The sequence below is a fragment of the Leptopilina boulardi genome, unplaced genomic scaffold (genome assembly GCF_019393585.1).
Source record: "Leptopilina boulardi isolate dan_hultmark-lab unplaced genomic scaffold, ZJU_Lbou_2.1 LbouV2_179, whole genome shotgun sequence".
NCBI classification, from domain to species: Eukaryota; Metazoa; Arthropoda; class Insecta; order Hymenoptera; family Figitidae; genus Leptopilina; species Leptopilina boulardi.
In genome coordinates this window covers 45,507-65,507 of record NW_026137728.1, presented here as the reverse complement: position 1 = coordinate 65,507, position 20,001 = coordinate 45,507, and the positions used below count along the sequence as shown (strand labels likewise).

The 20,001-nt window shown below is 30.5% G+C and overlaps 1 long non-coding RNA gene across 1 annotated transcript in view; it reads right to left on the bottom strand.

Annotated features, from left to right (window-relative positions):
* Nucleotides 1-16,519, bottom strand: part of LOC127277797 (uncharacterized) — a 68,696-nt gene extending 52,177 nt beyond the window's left edge. The window contains exon 1 of the long non-coding RNA XR_007842410.1: nucleotides 16,351-16,519. This is a non-coding gene — a long non-coding RNA (uncharacterized LOC127277797). The remainder of the gene's footprint in view (nucleotides 1-16,350) is intronic.
* Between the last annotated feature and the right edge of the window lie 3,482 nt (nucleotides 16,520-20,001).

Genomic DNA, 20,001 nt, shown 5'->3' with positions numbered 1-20,001 from the left:
GTTCCCAACGTCAACTTTAAAACTGATCTCCAAACACTATCGACTCTTTACAATAAATTATCAATTGAACAAAACGAAAATAAAAACAAAAACAATTGTATAAGAAAAAATTAATTATCATTTAATATTATTTATTTTTATTCACATTTATTATTAAGAAGAATTTTTGTCTATATGACAATGCACAATCTATTAGACACCATTAGAACTCTATAGTTGAAGTTCATTACAAGATAATTTGGAAAAATTCATATAATATCCCAATGTATACGAACGGTATACTCTCCTCTCTATGTATGGTAGATCGTAGTATACCATCAGTTTACTTTAGTAACTTTTCTCAAAGTATTCCACAGTCTACCTTTTGGCACGGAAGAATACTTATTCGAATACTATGTGACTCAAGTTTACTTTTGGAATACCTACATTTTTCATCCCGGGTCTCTGAATTTGAATTTAAAAAAGACATTATAATGTTATGAATAAAAGTGCGGTTATTGATTTTTGTTTGTAAGCATCTTGTTTCTAAATGTATTAATAATAAAACATTTATTTAGTTCTTGATATAATTTTTCCCTATGCATGTGTGTGTGTGTGTGTGATTTTGAGATTATATATGGTGCGTATCGTCATTTGAAAATCGTAGAATTATCATTAATAATATCCTGATGTTATGCAACTCGATTTTATGCCCTGACAATGGTCAACTGTGTAACAATAATGTTCTGGGTAGATGCTTCGTTGCTATATACGCGGAGTACCATTACTATGTGTGTTCGTTGAAGCCGAGCTTGGACAGGGATTTGAAGCTCGGTGCGGAGACTATAAGGGATGGAAGGCAGCAAGGGGGTGAGGGAGGGATGAACCATCTACCCACGCCGCAGTCAAGTAATGAAATTTGACTGGAAATTAACCACCGAGGTACATGCACGTACCAGTGAAACGATGTCCAATGTGTGTACAGACATTGGAGGTGTGTGTTTATTGCGTATGAATTCCCTTTTGCACACATACATATATATATATATATATACGCGTTGCTGACACAGCACACATAGGAGTCAGCTCCTGCCTAATTAGCATCCAACGTACAAATTACAATTTTTTTCTCTCACAAATGGTAATTTTTTTTTTGTTTTCTTTTTTTGTTTTTTATATTTCTCTTCAACTGCATATTGACATGCGGAAGGTAATTCAATTGTCAGTTTGAAAATATGAAAAAAAAAATTACTGTTTAGCGCGCTTATATATCGAGGATTTCGAGATCGTTATATGAAAAAAAAATGGTAACGATATTTTCGTTATGAAAAAGTAACGCTGGTATTATTAGAGATAATATTGGTAACCTAAACTTTTTGGAGATAATTTAACCTAACTTTAACCTATATCTAACAATCCAAAGGATTCTTATTTTGTTTATTTTTGAACCGTATTATTTTCTACTCGACGTCATTATACTTATAATACTTAACTCAAGAATTTTCAAATTTTTCGTCTGCTAAACGCATGCGCAGATCTACGGTGTCATTTTTGACACTGTCGGCCATTTGTAATAATTTATCTCTCACCTGAGTTGCAACTGTTTCTCCGCAAGAGCGCTAGTATCGCTAACTATAAGAACGACTTCGAATAGAAACAAGGAACAAATGTAATCTCAAAATTAAATGCTAAAGTATAGGAAGCTAAAAAGCAAGAGAACATAACCTCGAAAGTTTGATTTGAAATAATTTTTATTGTATTATTTTTAAAGCAGACGAAAACATAACCTCAAATGTTTGGTTTGAAATAATTTTTATTTTATTATTTTTAAGGCAGAACGCGAAACATATATAACAGGGTGCAATTCGTTTGAAACTTGTTACTCGGGGGTTTTTTGGGGTCGCTGCGATTACGAATCCGATATCACTTTTTCAAAATTCAAAATAGCGGATCCAATATTGAAATGTGAAAATTTAAAAATCGGTTGGATTTTCTGTAAACCTGTTTCTTAGGGATTTATTAAGTTGCTGATTACGAATTCGAGGTTAGTTTCTCAAAGTTAAAAATGGCAGATCAAATATGAAGGTGCAAAATTAAAAAATTGTTTACATTTATTTGAAACTGGTTTCTCGGGCGGTTTCCAAGTTGCTATTTACGAATCTGAGGTCAGTTTTTAAAAATTCAAAATGGAGGATCCAATATGGCGGTGTAAAAATTTAAAAATTGTTTAAATTTGCTTGAAACTGGTTTCCTCGGGTAGTTTCCAAGTTGCTATTTACGAATCTAAGGTCAGTTTTTAAAAATTCAAAATGGAGGATCCAATATGGCAGACGACTTTTTGAAAATCTAATGCAATTCGCTTGAAACTTATTACTCGGGGGTTTTCGGTGTCGCTAACTACGAATCCGATATCACTTTATCAAAATTCAAAATGGCGGCTCCAATATGAAAGTACAAAATTTAAAAATCGGTCGGATTTTCTTTAAATCTATTTCTTGGGGGTTTAATTGAGTTGCTGATTACGAATCTGAGGTCAGTTTCTAGAATAATAAATTATCTTAGTAAAATATATATTACTTGACAAAAAGAAAACCATACTCCATGTCATAATTTTTTGTCAATCTACGCAAAAATAAAAAATCAGAATTATTTTGCTATTCTTTTTCGCAATGTACTATTTTTAGTTTAAACATTTTTCAATTGCACATAGCCATAGTGTATGTGATATTATATACAAAATCGATATATTTTTAATGGACTTTTTTTTACATATATATATATATATACAAAATAAGCTTTTTTTGTGTATAACAATTCTGTTTTTTTTTCTTTTTTTTTTTTTTTTTATTTTTCTAAAGCAATCGACATTTCTGGTTTTGATTGTGTATACCCATACGTTTCATAGGTTTCACAGATATTACGAGCGGTGGGTCGGCATCATTGGGGAAAATAATGGCCCCAACCGTTTCGTGATAACGATGAGTTAGCGTTGCGCTTTACTGGTAGATATATACATGCATACACGCACAAACATACATTGACAGAGTACAATGAAGAAATGTATATAGGTGATTCTATATATATATATATATATATATATATATATATATATATATATAAAGGGAGAAGAAGGGTGTGTAAATATATATATATATATATATAGAAGGAAGGGTGTTTTGCTTTTGCTCTCGTTCCGTCTCCCTTCCTCACCATAACCTGTTTGCGATCAGAGCTCACCCGATGGAAGCTGGATAACGTAGTCGCATGTACCGAGACACATATTCTGCTGTATCGGCTTCAAATAAATTTTCTCTCTCGGCAAAGTTCGCTTTGCAGTGTGTAGTGTGTGCGCACGATATATACCCGCACTGTCTCGACTACTGACTGTATATATATATATATATATGTGTATATACTTTTTTTTCTCTCTCACTGCAAACTTACAACCGAGTGGAAAAGTATATCGCGAGATTAACCAGGCGAAATGTAGCCCGGCGAAAATTGGCTGCGACATAAAATATCTTTTATTGTGCATTTGGCAGAGAGGTCGAAACATGTCCTGGTGTGCAGAACCGGCTTTAGATAAGAACCTATACCCCGGTACCATAGTATAGTGTGTTTCGGGTAAAGTAGTCCGTATTTCATAAAGTTTGTTTTTCTTGGATTGCTCGCCGCTTTCTCTCTCTCTCTCTCTATATATATACACGCGATATCGAAAACGGCAAGAAAAATGTACATATTTTATCGAATCGGGTTCAATGCACTTTGGAAAAGATATATATATATATATACTCGAAATTAATAAATTATAATCAATTTTTCTAATGAAATTATATTAATAAATTTTTTTTTTACATTATTGAAGCTGCTTTTTGATTGATTGGAGTTTAAATAAAAAATGATTAATTTGAAAAACTAATAAGAGAAATTATAATTTATTATTATATCATCATTCTATATTTTGACCTCAATCCCTCTTCCCTTAGTTATGATGAAATCAATCGAACTTTCCACTCCCCTATTAGTAACTTGTTTCATAATGATACTCCCTTTCAACTTGATTTCCATCGTTTAACCCTCGTTTCCATTTTGCCCTAGATTCATGTTCCTTCATCCTGCTTTGCCCTAATTCATTTCGCTTAAATTGGTCAAATATATTACATTACTCAAACTATATATATATATATATATATATATATATATGCAGTTTAAGTAGAATGTTAATTAAGTATTTAATATTTAAAATTCAATTACAAATGTATCGTTTATTTTAAGAAATATTTTATATTTTAAATTAAAATAATTTAATAAGAAAAGAAATTGAAATTAGTAATTTATAGATATGTTTTATCATTCTTTGATTTTCTTAATATTATAATTGTTGGACTTTATAGATTTAAGGAATATACCACGTAAAAGATAGAAAAGAGGGGAAATAATGTTTAGTGAAAATAATACTTTATTTGACAGTTGAATTATGCAAATTGATAATGTACAATAAGATTTAGACTTGTATCTATAGTTTTTGACCTGAGTTGGGCTTGAGGTGAACCGTACGACACTTTAGTGCACACCGCAAGACCCTTTTCGTACGACTAACTCAAAAATGTGTTTTGGTACTTCAAGTACCTGGCTTTTCCCTTTCCCTTAGATTTTACTTTAAAATATTTACTATATCTGAAAAACTCTATATTATCGTTGTAATTCCAACACTCTCCCTCAACGATAATTTTAAATTAAACTGAATATATTGAGAAATGAAATTTAAATCTAAATACCTTAATTATTTTTACTTGATAATGTACCTTACACTGTATATTAATGAATTGAATTATAATATTTTAGAAAAACTTATTGTCCTTTAAAATTGTCTTTAGTTCATTAATTTGCACTTTATTTATTTTTTTTTTTACTAATCGACAGTTATCACTTTAACAGTTTCGATACATCAGTGTACCTATCAGGGGGTACACCTTTGTTTTCCCTTGTCGACCGTTTTATTACTGTTTCACCGTCATCATAACTTTCATCATCATTAAATGATTCGTATGATTCTGGGGAATTGCTGGTTTCTGAAATACTTTCCGAAAAAGTATCTCTCCCTGAAATTGAATTCTCCTGTTGTTCCACGTCTCCATCTGGGTTGACTGCATTGTTCTGCAAAACCTCGTACTTGCTGTTTTTGTTTGCCTGGAACCACTCAATGTTGACCATATTTCCAGATTTTGGTGCGCCATTCACTTCCGTCTTCGCTGGGACCTTTATACCTGGATTGGCGCGTCTAGTATTTGCTGTTTTTCCACTCTTTAATTGCCCTCCTCTTTTACCCTGGGTATCTTCTTTAAACATTATTGCCCTTTGTGCACTCGAGTCTTTAGTTTGCAACTCGAAGAGTTTATTTTTTGTCAATACTGCTGTTGCTTTCACTTTTCCATCTGTAGGGTCTACGATACTACAAATTGAATCCTTGAATTGTACGTTTAGACCTTTTTCTAACAATTTTGTTACCGATAGTAAATTCGAGCTAAGTTTCGGCACGTACAAAACATCTGTTACCTTTATTGTGATTTCTTGACCGTTGTTTATGAGCTTGAGTGTCCCTGAACCGATCCCTTCGACATCCGCAAACTCATCTTTATCCGCGAACTGCACTTTTCCCTTTTTGTCACAATTGAAATTTTCAAAAAACACTTTGTCGTTGCACATGTGACTTGTAGCTCCCGAGTCTATAATCCAGTGATTGTCCTTTTCACTTTCACTTACACTGTACACTTTTGACCATACTTTATCTTTCGATGTAAAAGCAAGATGATATTGTTCATCCACGTATGTAACTTTATTTGCTTTATCCTGTTTTTGCTTCCACGTGATGTACTTTTCGCACTCTTTCTTAAAGTGTCCCTTTCTCTTACAAAAGTAACATTCTCTTTCCGATGTAGTTTGAGCCTTCATCGCTGATTCCCTGCTGTAATTATCTTCATTTAAAGACAATTTATTTTTCCGCCTTTTGTATTCATCTATTAGCTTGCTTTTAGTCAGTGACAATGAAAGACCTTCTTGTCTTCCTTCTAACATTGTCACTAACGTATCATACGATTCCGGTAGTGACTCTAATAGCATTGCTGCCGCGAACTTGTCCCGAATCTCTTCACCGAGAGCATTTAATCTATTGACAGTGTCTTGAACTTTATTCACATGATCCTCCATATTACCATCTTCACTCAAACGCATTCTGCACAACGTTCTGTAAAGGTGCACAATACTCGCTTCCGAAGATTTTTGATGGTAGTCCTCCAGAGATTTCCATACTTCCTTTGCACTTTTGGCGTTGATAATGTGAGTTAATTGGTTATCATCAACGAGTAGTGATATCGTCGAAGATGCATGGTCATTCATCTTTTTCCATGCTATATCTGGTTCAGCTGGAATTTCCTCACTTACCACAGACCAAATTTCTAGATTGATGAGCATTTGTTTTACTCTGAATTTCCATACCGGATAATTGTTGTTATTTAACTTTTCAATTTGAAAGTTAGCACGATAACCTTGAGCCATTTTTAGAAACAAATCACTTTATCAATCACTGCACTTTAATCAAATTTTCTGAATATCACTGTCTTTACACTGTATTTATAAACTGTTCAAACTGTATTACTTGTCCTTTATTTTCTTAAAACTTTTCTCTATTCACTTTATTAATTGTTCTTTAATGTCTTAATTGTCACTTAAATTTTACAAATGTCACTTTATTTCAACTGTTCACTTGAATTTAATTTTATTTCAAACTTTATCTCTTTTGTCTATCTATTCTGGGCCCATAACCTGTTGGACTTTATAGATTTAAGGAATATACCACGTAAAAGATAGAAAAGAGGGGAAATAATGTTTAGTGAAAATAATACTTTATTTGACAGTTGAATTATGCAAATTGATAATGTACAATAAGATTTAGACTTGTATCTATAGTTTTTGACCTGAGTTGGGCTTGAGGTGAACCGTACGACACTTTAGTGCACACCGCAAGACCCTTTTCGTACGACTAACTCAAAAATGTGTTTTGGTACTTCAAGTACCTGGCTTTTCCCTTTCCCTTAGATTTTACTTTAAAATATTTACTATATCTGAAAAACTCTATATTATCGTTGTAATTCCAACAATAATAATTAATTTTCTTTTTATTAGGTTAGGGAAAAAAATATTCACCTGGAACAGCGATAAGTTTCACTGGAACATTTCACTAAAACAGGTAAAGTTTTTGCTATTCTAGAGAAACATTTTTCACTGTTCCAAATAAATATTTTTTTCCGTGTATATTTCATAATTTATTTTCAAATTTAATTTTATAAACTCTCTAAATTTGAATTGGTAAAAATTTTCATTGTAATTATAGTGAATTAGTTAGTCCTATAGTCATTTTTGAATTTATTAAATTTACATGTCCGCCATTTGTAATAATTTATTTCTCACCTGAGTTGCAACAGTCTCCCCGCAAGAGCGCTAGTATCGCCAACAAAGCACGACTTCGAACAGAAACAAGAAATAAACATAACCTCAAAGTTTAGACTTTAGAATTAAAGATCAAAAGAAGAAAATAACCTGAAAATCAAATTTTAAGGTAAAAAACCAACGAGCCATAACCTCAAAAGTTTGATTCGAAATAATTTTTAATTTTAAGGCAGACGTTCGTTTCAGAACGCGAAAAATAAACACAATTATTTTTTTTCTCACTAATTTTTCTTCTAAATTAACCCTTTCGTGCCTCCGGTACATATATGTACCACTTACAAAATTTGATGTAACTCTTACAAATTTAACCCAATCAGTAATTCCAATGGATAGTTTTATTGACAATCGTTATTACTATATGTTAAAAAATAGAAAACAGTATTATACAGTTATAATTATTTTAAACAATAGGTACAACATTGATAAAAAATTAACAAAAGTTATATATCAATAATGTTAAGTCATTCATTTAGGCTTCATCCGTTTTTAACAACACATTGACTTTTAATATTTTCGAGGTCGCTGATTACGAAACTGGAGTCAGATTTTCAAAATGCAAAATGGCGGATCCAATATGGCGGTCGAATATCCAAAATTTTATCTGTTCTCTTCAAATTCGTCACTCGGGGGTTTTTGGGGTCGCTGATTACGAATCTGAAGTCAGATTTTCAAAATTCAAAATGGCGGATCCAATATGGAGGAATAAATTTCAAAATTTCACCGATTTCCCTTAAAACTCATCACTCGGGGGTTATTAAAATTATTATTTTATTAAACTAATTATATTGAAATTATTAATTTTATTTTAATCACCATCTTAAAATTATATTTAATTAATTTCTTTCATATTACAAATTTTTGTATTTTGTTATATGTAAAGCTTACATCGATTTTGAAAATTCGCGCGACTCACATGATAATGAAATTCATCCACCTTGTTAAAATAGGGTTCTTGGCGAAGGTTCACTGTAAAAAAAACCTAACGCGCTTTATTCGGAACCTCTTAGGTGGTGTGGAAGACCGTCACCGCTGCAAACAATTGATTTGAAAGTGAGAAAAATTTAAGAATTTCTAAAAATTTTTTGAACAAACTCGATCCGTCATTTTGAAAATCTGACTGCAGATTCGTAATCAGCGACCCCAAAAACCCCCGAGTGATGAGTTTTAAGGGGAACAGATAAAATTTTGAAAATTAGTCCGCCATATTGGATCCGCCATTTTGAATTTTGAAAATCTGACTTCAGATTCGTAATCAGCGACCCCAAAAACCCCCGAGTGATGAGTTTTAAGGGGAACAGATAAAATTTTGAAAATTAGTCCGCCATATTGGATCCGCCATTTTGAATTTTGAAAATCTGACTTCAGATTCGTAATCAGCGACCCCAAAAACCCCCGAGTGACGAGTTTCAACAAAATCTATAAGCTAGGTTGCCCGGGGGCACGAAAGGGTTAAAAAAAAATTTACATTTAAAAATATAATATTTTAACTAAAAGTAATAATTTTTGTTTTTAAATTATTATTTATTATTTCCAGAGGGAGCCAAAGTTATTTGTCATTTTTTCCAGTGCTCCCGATTGTAAATATTCTAGTCGAAATTTTCATTTCGGGTTTTTTTTTGCATGTTATTGAAAAATATGTTCTCTAGTTGACCGATTATTAAAATATTAAAAATTTAATTGTTTACCATTTTTTAAAAACAAAACCGTAAAAAAACACTTCATTTTTTAAGCTTTTGCTGTAAAAGGAAGCCATTTTCTTTTTTTTACTTTTTTAAAAATTGTACACCATACATCCACTAGGTATTCATGTATATTTTATATAATAATTGCACTTTTGCATCCAGAAAAAAGATTTCTTTGACAAATTTTTCTTTGATACAAAGAAAATTATTATTTGTTTCAAACAAATTATCTTTGATTTAAAAAAAAATTATCTTTACGGAGAAAAATAGAAAAACAAATAAAGTATAACTTTTACTATTTTAAAAGTAAAACTGGAACTGTTCGAAGTTTCTGCGCATTTTTGATAATTTTTACTTCAGAAATAGTAAAATTTACTATTTCCTGAATAATTTTTACTATTTCAGGAGTAAATTTACTTCAAAAATAGTAAAATTTACTTCTGAAATAGTAAAAATTATTTAGGAAATAGTAAATTTTACTATTTCTGCGGAGTACAAATTATGCCAGAAATACGCAGAAACTTTGAACAGTTTCGATTTTAATTTTAAATTAATAAAAGTTACTTCATTCGTTTTTCCATTTTTCTCCGTGTTCGTTTCAAAGAAATTTTTTATTTAATTCAAATAAATGTTTCTTTGATCCTATATATCTTTGAATCAAAGAAATTTTCTTTGAAACTATAAGAAGTTTTTTTTGTTACAAAGAAAATTTTATTTTGAATGAAAGAAAACAAGTCAAAGAAATTGGTTTCTTTAAATCAAACAAATCTTTTATCTGCTATTAATATGATTTCAGATTGTCAGGAACGTCTCTATCGGGGGCACCTCAAAAAAATTACTAATTTTTACATTTTGACTTTGACACTCTCTAGAAACAATAAATAATAATTTAAAAACGAAAATTGTCCCTTTTAGTTAAAATACTATATTTTAAAGTGTAAATTTTTTTATTTATTTTAGAATAAAAACACCGTCCGACAAAATTCAACTTTTTTTTTGAGCCACAAAAAAATCCAACATTTTTGGAAACTAGGACCCAAAAAAAATACCCGTGTCTGGCCGTTTTGCTAGATCAAGTCGTTTGTGGTTTTTAGGGATGAAAACAGCCCCTAAATAAAAAGTGACAAGGTATCTTATAAAAATTATTAATATTTTATAAAACTTGGTATCTGGGGGTTTTCGGGGTCGCTAATTATTAATATGATGTCAGATTTTTAAAATTCAAAATGGCGGTCAAAATTTTAAAAAGTTATTAAATTTTTTTTAAACCTTGGTATCTAGGGGTTTTTTGGAACGCTGATGACGAATCTGATGTTAAATTTTCAAAATTCAAAATGGCGGATATAAAATAAAAAATTAATAACTTTTTAAAAATGTGATCGCCATATTAGATCCGCCATTTTGAATTTTGAAAATCGGACATCAGATTAATAATCAGTGACCCCGAAAACCCTCAGATACCAAGTTTTATAAAATATTAATAATTTTTAAAAGATATCTTGTCTCTTTTTTATTTAGGGGTTGTTTTCACCCCTAAAAACCACAAACGACTTGATCTAGCAAAACGGCCAGACACGGGTATTTTTTTTTGGGTCCTAGTTTCCGAATATGTTGGATTTTTTTTTGTGCGTCAAAAATTGTGTCGGACGGTGAAATAAGTGGGGAAAAAAATACTAAAGATGTGCCTATTTTTCGCATTCTGAAACGGACGTTTGCCTTAAAAGAGAAAAATATAAAAATTAGTTTAATGAAATAAATACAATATAGGACTGGAATATATTTAAACAATATATATATATATATATATATATATATATATCTATAAGTGGCTACTAAATGCATTACAGAGTACCAGTTAATTATAACGCAAATAAATAATTGGCAGTTAATGATTTGAATCGGTATTTTCTTGTTTCTTGCTAGAGAGAGGGAGAGAGAGAGAGGGAGATGAACATTTATGAAAAGCGATGTACTAATAGATGCATGGTAGAACAACAACAATGTTATTGGTCTCACAAGTCCTCTGCAATGGACTGTAATCTATATGCCATTCGCGGTAATTAGCGGTGCTCGCTACCGCGATACATCGTCCCAACGGTATGAGCAATAAATAATTAAGTGTCACGCAATGAAACGTTCGTGCAACATAATTAATGCTGACTACTATTCAGAGAGAGAGAGACAGACAGACATGTCCTCTTGAATCAACAATGAAGCTTTTCTGTAAGTACAATGAACGATCGGTGAAAATGGAATTTCATCTCTAATTTATCGAATATAATAACGACCTTATTAATAAAAATTCCGTGGAGGAAATTCATATACACTGAAAAAAAATTCTGGTTAGGCTATATTTAACATTACTTTCTAGTTATGTTAACCAGAGTTCTAGTTGAATTAACTAGAATTCTCGTTAAAATAACCAGAATTCTGGTTAACCTTACCAGAATCAAAATGTTAAATATACCCTAACTAGAATTCTGGTTATTGTAACTAGAATTTTTTTCAGTGTAGTCATACATAATTTCGAAAAAAAAAAATTTTTTATTTTCTCTTAATTTGATAAAAACGAAGATAAGAAAAACATTGACTTTGGCCTTATATATACTTATTAGTATATATATATATTATATATGATTAATGAATATAACATTTTTGATGAGTTTGATGTTCTCAAGAATTATTTTCTTCTTATTTTGCGATGCAATGCAAAGAGCGGAAGAAATTTTATACTTTTTTTTTTGCATATGGCAGAAAAAAAATATAATCTAACTGTATATATCGTTATCATTTACAAAAAAAAAAAATGTAATTACGTATGTGAAAAAAGAAAATATTTATAATTTGCAATATGGGAGTCTTGTTAATAAATTATTATATAGATATTTGAAATTTAAGTTTTGATAAAATATATAAATTACAGAGAAATATATATATGCATCAATACTTCTTTTTTTTATATGTGCGCGATGAGATTACATTATAGTTTTAACCTTTGCTTTTCATAAATATATATACAGAGAGGGAAGCAAATTTTTAAAATTTATAGTAATACATGTCTTTTGTGAGATTAATAATAAAGTGACTTGCTCATTTTATGAAAGGAGGATAGTTAAAATTCTTTTTTTGCATGTGTGCGGCAAACTCACATATATATACGTCAAATAGTGTGCGTGAATTATGTGTTTTATAAAAAGTGTTCAATGATAATAGTAAAATATAATATATATAGTAAAATAAAATTTACAAAATTCAAGATTTATATATAAAAATAGACAATTGTCCTTGATATTAAAATAACAGTAAAATATTTATTTCTAACATAAAGTATATGTGTTAAAAGCATTTTCCGTTTGGTCATTAAGTATATCGTTAAGTGTTGAATCGATCGATTGGTGCGGTTAGCTGTCGTACACGAACACCCAAAGAGCATTATTAGCATTGAAATCCACGAGACTATAAACACACTATTCACAAGTGTTTATCCTATTCTATATATCCTATTAGATAAATCTCCAAATAAAATAAACTCTATTCAAAATAAAAAAAAAAAGATATCTCAAACGGATTAGACAAAAAAAAATTTAATATAATACTTAAAATTATATAACAGTGTATATATATAGTTAACCTTCATTTCATGCCTAGGAAAAAATTTCATAAACAAAAAATTCCTCTTCTGATAGACAATAACTTTCTTCTGATTGCGAAGCCTAAACATAAAAAAAAGTGTAGTAACTTCTCACGAGAGTTACGACCGACTATATTCTAAACAAGTTTCGAACTACAAAATAGGCTTTGAAATGGTCATGAAACGGCTGTGAATAGGTTTTAAACAAGTGAAGAATATACAGAAAGTAATACGAATGTGTTCTGAATAAGTTTCGAACAAGTTTTATAGTATTGGTTTTGGACATGTTTTGAAAAAGTTTGTAACAAGTTGTTGAATAAGAACAGAACAAGTAAAAAAAATGGTTTTAGATATATTTTAAAAAGATTTTGAATCTGTATCGAACTGGTACAATATTAGTTTTCAACAGGTTCCAAATAAGTTTTGAACAAGTACAGAACTTGTTTGGATATGTTTTGAAAAGGTTTCGGACAAGTTTTAAATAAGCATCAAACAAATTCGAAATTATTTTTTAAAATGTTTTGAATATGGTACAAAACTAGTATTAAATAGTTTCCAAACAAGTACAGAACTGGTTTTGGAAATATTCTGAAAACATTTTCAATAAGTTATGAACAAGCATCGAACAAACTAGAACTATTATAGTTTTGGAAAGGTTTTGAATAGATATATTAAACAAGTTTCGAATAGATTTCAAACAAGTACAGAATGGTGTCAAACACGTTCTGAATTAGTTATGGACAAGTTGTTGAATAAACATCAAACAAGTATACAAAATAGTTTTAGACAGTTTATAAATAGGTTTCGAATATGTATATATCATACAGGTAAAATAAGTTCTGAATAGGGTTCAAACGAATACAGAACTAGTTTTGAATATATTTTGAAAATATTTCGAATAAGTTATGAACAAGTGCCGAACAAGTTCTTAACTACCATGTGAACAGATTCTAAATAGAATTTAGAAAAGTTTCGAAAAAGGTTCGAATATGGGCTTCAAACCATTTTAAAGTTCTGAAACAGATACACATTTTAAGTTTCGAATATGTTCGAAACAAGTACAGAATGGTTTACAGATACATATATATGCGTTATCTAAATAAGTTCCGCACATGTTCAGTATGAATTTTAAAAATAGTTTTAAACGGATTTCACACAAAGTATTCCGAAACGGTTTCGAACATATGTTATGAGTATATATATATATAAGTTTCTAACAAAATCGCAGAATTTAAAAAAATGCAAACATTTCGGACAAGTTCGTGAAAACATTTTTAAAACTAGTTCTGAATCGGTTTGAGACATGTTTTGAATTGCGGATAAGTTTTTGAATAAGTTTCAAACAATGTTTGGAATAAGTTATATATATATAAAAGAACAAAGTAGAATAAGTTTTATTAAATGATTATTAACAGGTTTAGTGAAAGTTTGAAATAGTAGATAAATGAGTATCTATATAGTTATATATAATAGTACATATGTAATATATATATTTATAATCGCCTAACCCTAATTTTATCGAAATTTTTTAACCACCCCCGCGATATTATATATGACCTTAATCTAATTTAAATATGAAAGCGTTTTATCAATTCACTTGCCTTCCTGAAATTTGACAGGATTAAGTCATAAATCTGACTCACTACACTCGTGTTCTCTCTCTCTCTCTCTCTCTATACATATAGGTCCCCTCATTTGTGTGTAAGTTTTGAATAGAGTACCAGTGGCCGTATCAATACTTTTTCTGTTGAATCCACGATTGCGCGGATAGGTATATATATATATACAAATATATACATGTATATGTAGCGTTGGGGAGTGAGCGGGTTGAAAAAAGAGGATTGGAAGCCCTGGGGGTAGTTGTGAATGGGGGAAAGAAGAGACGATGGCGGCGGAAGGGGAAAAAGGCTGTTTTATTATGCAAAAGCATTCGCGGCACTGGCTCTACGCCGTTGCATCGGCAGCGTCACGTTGCTCGCACCCCAACCCCCCGGGGGTTGGAAGAGACGGGGCTGGAAAAAGCCTCCGCCCCTGAAAAGCGTAAATACGGGCAGCCATTTTGCGATAAACTTTTTTCGGAGGCTTCGACGAGAGAGAGAGAGAGCAAAAGAGAGTGAAATGCGCTATGGAGGATGCGAGGCTCCAAGAGCGAGAGAGAGGACAAACATATATATATATATATATATATATATATATATACTCATAGAAAGAGAGAGAGAGAGAAAAACAACCGAGGGAGAAAAAGTTTTGGACACGGTCTCTTGCAAAGGTAGATCTGCCAATATCTCCACATGCATTCGTTACAGACCTTATTCGTCAGAAAAAGGGAAACTAAAATAAAAATCCCTCTTTTCTCTAATAATTAATCATTTAATTTTCATTCGTGTCACTAATGTATAACTTAATTCTCGACTGATATTTTATATATACACAGAAAATTAAAAGGCATTAAAATAAGCTGCAACGCTTATTATTTTTATCCAATTTTTCCTTATTTTAATACCAAAATGGATTAAAATAAGCAAAATTGGATTAAAATAATAAGCGTTGCAGCTTATTTTAATGCCTTTTAATTTTCTGTGTATATATATAACATTCTTTTTCCACATATAATATATATCTCTGCCACTGGAAATTTCTACTAACTAAATATTCGTTCATCTTAATATTAACGTTAACTTGTCGCTAATTCTTGCCGAGTTAAACGAGCAAATAGAATATTTAAACAAAATGTAAACTGCATAAGTCACCGAGTCAACAGATGTTACATAATGTAGTTTTGTATGCAGACTGACGTATATGTTTTTTGGTTTTTATATATAGAAAATCTAATAAAAAAAATACGATATTTATTCGCATAAAATTTTTTTTCGATTCTTCAATCAAATATATTAGCATATAGTTGAAAAAGGATATGTGTCAGAAATTCAGAAAAACATGTTTCTATATATATATATATATATACATATATGTACATATTTTAGGATATATTGTATTCAAGAACCATTAATATATCGAAAATTCATGTCAAAACGTTTATATATCAAATATTTATTAAATTACGTCCTCAAACAAAGGATTGCCTTTTCATATATATACAAAAATATAGTATACAATTTTCATGTAAACAATATTCCAGTTTTTTTTCACCTAAATATTCTTAAAAAGCGACTTCTAAACTCGTTGTTAACAATAAAAGTAGTTATTTACATAGGGAGAATAATTCTAAAAAAAAAAATTCAACAAATACAGCGACATATCTTAAAACTACAAACCATATTTCCATTATATAAGAATTTATTTAAATATACTAAAGAATAAGCGATAAATTAAATTTTTTTCATATCTATCGGAAATGGAATTTTATACCGGAAATGTATAATTAAACAATGTACGAGAATCCATATAAGAAAATAATTCGCATCAGTATTTATATACAAAATCAAAGCCGAAAATATTAATAAAAAAAGAAAAAAATACTGGATAGAAAAAAAATATAAACTACTACTCTAGAAAAAATGGTACTATCGAACTACCCTTATTCATACTCACATTATTACGAGGCCGAATCTCTAATCGTTACACAGTTATACGATGAGTTCTTACCCCCAACTGATAACTCTTCACTCAGCGGGAGGCTACCCCCCTCCCTACCCGGCCTCACCCACTGGGGACACCCCGTCGACTACTAGATATCTAGTGGGTCTTTCTGGCACCAAGGTTCGCGTTAAACCACCCCATTTGAGCGTTTTCCACCCCGACAACGTTAACTTTCAACAAATATAGGTTTCCTTTTAACATACCATCACTCCACGTGGATTAAACAACGAATCATGTGCCACCATTTCAGAACTTGTCCAATAAAATGTCATTCCTCTACAAAATGTTAACGCCCACTTTCAACGTCAGTGTACGCCGCTTTTAATGTCAACCAATTGAAAGCATTCGCCAACCAATAGCGTAACGCTTACCAACTATATAGAGAGAGAACGTTATACACTTGGGATCAGTTCAGTCCACGTGGAGTGTGTGTGAATTTTGAGTTGAGCCAAATCTAGGGAAGGAACTGTTTCGTTGCAGTTCATGGCGAATCTATTGACCACCCACGCGAAAGTAGACTCTGGGATAGAAAAACAAGCCCTCTGGAGAAAAGAAACCAAGGGCCCAAAGTACTCATCGGATCTCTCTTCTGTGTGCTCCATTTCTCGTGCTGCCCTCTTCATTCTACCCCCCCCCCACCCCCTCCTCTCCCGCTTTTGTCCTTTACGAGACGCGGCCTATCTTAGTTTACCTCGAATTCTATATATGTTGCGCATTTTCAAGGGAAAAACATAATCTCCCAAGATTCACAATAAAGAACGTGATAATCGTGTTTTTTTCCTTGATTGAATTTTTTAATTTTTTTTTTGAATGCAAATCATCAGAGAAAAAAAACGCTGGGTAAATTTTGTTGCGGGTAATTTTAACCAATGCTAATTCACATATAGACGGTGGCGCCTTCAACTAGGATAAAATTTGTTGCAGTTAATTTTTATACCGGGGTCAATCCATTATATTTCGAATGAAGTCGTCGCTGACTAATTTTTAAAAATTATAATACTTTGCAGAAATGATTTTGAAGTTATCAAGATCACGAAATGAAAAGAATTTTATTAAAATTTTAATTATTTATTGCAAAATATGAATTTAAAGTATATGAGGTGCTGAAAACTGTCAATTTTTTAGCCATTAGAAAATATGCAAAAATACGTAGAATTTACCATAAAAATAAAAATTTTTTTTTGTAATTTACTAAGAACACAGGCACACAAAAAATAAAAAGTTGTTTGGCCGAAACACTACACTAGTCTATTTTTATGTATTTTTTCACGCTGAATCCGAATCCGAAGTCAGAATTATCAGATTGGCTTTTATTTTTGAGATAAACTCAAAAAACTGCTCAGAAAGAAAAAAAAAATCAAAAATTTAAAAAATTTTTGAATGTCACTGCGATAGTGTAATTCCATGTATTTTTTGTCGCTGAATCCGAATCCAAAGTCAGAATTGTTAGATTCGCTCAAATTTTTGAGATAATTGCAAAAAAACACAAGTAACAAAAAACTCAAAATACTCAAAATCAGTTTTTTGGAATTATCTTCAAAATTTGAGCCAATCTGTCAATTCTGACTTCGAATTCGGATTCAGCGTGAAAAAATACATGAAAATGCACTATCGTAGTGTTTCGGCAAAAAAATTATCTGTGCCCCTAATTCAGAATTTTTATCAGTTTTTGGCGATTTTAGCTCAAAGAAATTTTTTTTTGCCGAAACATTACGATAGTGCATTTTCATGTATTTTTTTACGCTGAATCCGAATTCGAAGTCAGAATTGACAGATTGGCTCAAATTTTGAAGATAATTCCAAAAAACTGATTTTGAGTATTTTGAGTTTTTTGTTACTTGTGTTTTTTTGCAATTATCTCAAAAATTTGAGCGAATCTAACAATTCTGACTTTGGATTCGGATTCAGCGACAAAAAATACATGGAATTACACTATCGCAGTGACATTCAAAAATTTTTTAACTTTTTGATTTTATTTTTCTTTCTGAGCAGTTTTTTGAGTTTGTCTCAAAAATAAGAGCCAATTTGATAATTCTGACTTCGGATTCGGATTCAGCGTGAAAAAATACATGAAAATAGACTAGTGTAGTGTCTCGGCCAAACAACTTTTTATTTTTTGTGTGCCTGTGGAATGAATAAATTTATCATTATCAATTGATGTAATTATTTAAATATGTGAAATAATATATAAAATATGATTTTCAAGTTCGCCTGTCAAATAACCTAAATTTGCAAATTTCATCTATTAAATGTGAGAAAGAGAAGTCATTAAATTGAAAAAAACCTTACCAAATATAAAGTACCTGTGACTAACTTTTAGTTTTTCTTAGCACTTTTTTCCTTTTTTCTTCATAAATGTGAAATAAAAAGCAATAAAAATTGGCACTTTGCTTATTTTCACTATTTTCAAATGTAAATAACTTTCTTGGAGAAAACTGAAAAATTACAAAACTTGGGCAATATCTAATTGATCACTAAATACACACACTGGAAAAAAATTCGCTTTGGTCCCGAAGATACTTTTTGAGATAATTATGTTTAAATTTTTTACAATTTTTATCAGGTTAATACATGTAGTTTTTTAAGGACGAAGTTAGGTTTTATTGGTTAAACATTTTGAACTAACTTCAATTTTATAAAAATCACATGCATTAACCTGATAAAAATTGTGAAAAATTTAAACATAATTATCTCAAAAAGTATCTTCGGGACCAAAGCGAATTTTTTTCCAGTGTGTGTATTTAGTGATCAATTAGATATTGCCCAAGTTTTGTAATTTTTCAGTTTTCTCCAAGAAAGTTATTTACATTTGAAAATAGTGAAAATAAGCAAAGTGCCAATTTTTATTGCTTTTTATTTCACATTTATGAAGAAAAAAGGAAAAAAGTGCTAAGAAAAACTAAAAGTTAGTCACAGGTACTTTATATTTGGTAAGGTTTTTTTCAATTTAATGACTTCTCTTTCTCACATTTAATAGATGAAATTTGCAAATTTAGGTTATTTGACAGGCGAACTTGAAAATCATATTTTATATATTATTTCACATATTTAAATAATTACATCAATTGATAATGATAAATTTATTCATTCTTAGTAAATTACAAAAAAAAAATTTTATTTTTATGGTAAATTCTACGTATTTTTGCATATTTTCTAATGGCTAAAAAATTGACAGTTTTCAGCACCTCATAAACTTTAAATTCATATTTTGCAATAAATAATTAAAATTTTAATAAAATTCTTTTCATTTCGTGATCTTGATAACTTCAAAATCATTTCTGCAAAGTATTATAATTTTTAAAAATTAGTCAGCGACGATTTCATTCGAAATATAATGGATTGACCCACCGATTTTGGTGTAAAAATTCTACTTTTTTTTCGTGTGCAATAATTTAGGTTATGATCTTAAATCACAGAGAGATTGGTTGTTGAAATTAAAAATTATCCGGACATCCGGAGGATAATGTTTGTAAGAGAGATAAAGCACGGTTGGGTAATGACGCGTTGAATGTTTCTGATTGGCTTGTAATATTTCCGGAAACATTACGAGCCAATCAGAAACATTTGACGAGTCGTTTACCCAACTTTGCGTTATAACCTCTC